Below are 1,681 nucleotides of genomic sequence, written 5' to 3'. Positions count from 1 at the left end.
GGTTTGATCATCCCAGCATCAGGAGCTCCTGGGAGAGTCTGCCAGAGCCCCTTCCCAGCTCTGCTCCTCTGGGGACTGGACCCAGCCACTCCTCATACCCCTCCCTCCATGCATGAAAGCATCCAAATCTTACTCACACTTTCTAACACTCAGGACCATTCTAGATGCCCATAGATTTCCTTCTTGGGAAAGCATAGCCTTGAGAGCTCCTGCCCAGTCCCTCTGTGGCTCCTGTTCTGTCTTCATGGTTTTCTTTTTTCCTACCTGGAGATACGAATAGGAACAACCTCTCACCAAAGCCCGTGATGAGCCACCATGGCTTTCCCTCCCTCCTCCTACCTGCTGCTGTCCACAATGCACACAGGGTCCAGGCATACTGCACACTTGCAGAAATGACCTTGTGCATTTCTAGATGTGACCTCCATGCTGAACATGCTATGTCTCAAACCTGAACTCTGCATCCTGACCTGTGATCCTCACATTTATTTGGCCAAACTGTCCTCCTCAGTAGGATGCCACCACCTTTAGTACTCCCACCCCACACTAATCTCCTGAGAAGAAAGGGCCTTTCCTGAGCTCCTCCCAGGCTCATGTTCTTCTCCCTAGCAATATGGGCCATCTTGAGCTGTTTGGAATTGTCCTTGAGCCCCTGAACCTGCACACTTAGAGCAACACCTTGAGTCCCATTCGTTCCCTTTGTGGGACAACTGTTTAAGAATTTGCTCACAGGTGTTTCAGCCAGACCCTGGGCATCCACAGATTGATAGTCAATGACCCCATCATGGATGGAATCTTACTTTAAAGGATCTGGGGCTGTTTCTTCCCCACCCACACATATCACCCCATCAACCCTTCCAGGACCAAAATTCCTGCAGTACTTCTCAGTCTGTCCCTCAGGCTCCACGTGCTCCAAAAGACTCTAGACATGAACATCATCGATCATAGGGTCCATGATATTCACTTCTACCAATCACGGGCCACTTCTAAATGGTTGCACTAATATCACTCCTTCCAGCACAGTATGAATTATTGTTGTTCCATGTGTTCTATGCATGAGAATGACACTTCTGTCATTTTTACTTTTGTCATTTTGGTTGCATTGTGAGCTTAAATTGCATTGTCCAGTGATTAGCTGAGCTGAGTGCCTTATCTTTGGTTTAACATTCAGATATCCTCCTTTGGCAAGTGTCTGCTAAAGCCTTTACCATTTTCCCTTTGGATGTCTGCTTTATCCTGTGATTTTAACTACTTTAAAAAACAGGGTATTTGATCACACAGCCTATTAGACCTCCTCATCCTCCAAATCCTATCATAACAACAACCACAGTGTACCGAGTGGCTTTACATGGACCATCTTGTTTATAAGTAACAATTATCCCCATTTTCAGAGAAAATATTGAGGCTCAAAGAAGCCAAGCAATAGATCCAAGGAGATGTATCTGACCAGCAGGACTGAAGCCCAGGGCTGATTGCACAGCCTGTCCTGTGAACCACTATACTCCCCACTTCACAGATGACTGTCAGTGACACTTTCCCCCATCCTTTAATTAAATTACCAACCACCTCTCCTGAGGGTTCATATCCCCTTCTCCTGCCTTCTATAACTTAGTGTAATTTTACTGAATTATTCAATTATCTTGCTTCCCTACTAGAACCTCAACTATAAGATGTACCAACACAT

Source organism: Castor canadensis, chromosome 11 (assembly GCF_047511655.1).
Source record: "Castor canadensis chromosome 11, mCasCan1.hap1v2, whole genome shotgun sequence".
Taxonomy (NCBI): Eukaryota; Metazoa; Chordata; class Mammalia; order Rodentia; family Castoridae; genus Castor; species Castor canadensis.
Note: the sequence above shows the minus strand (reverse complement) of the source record.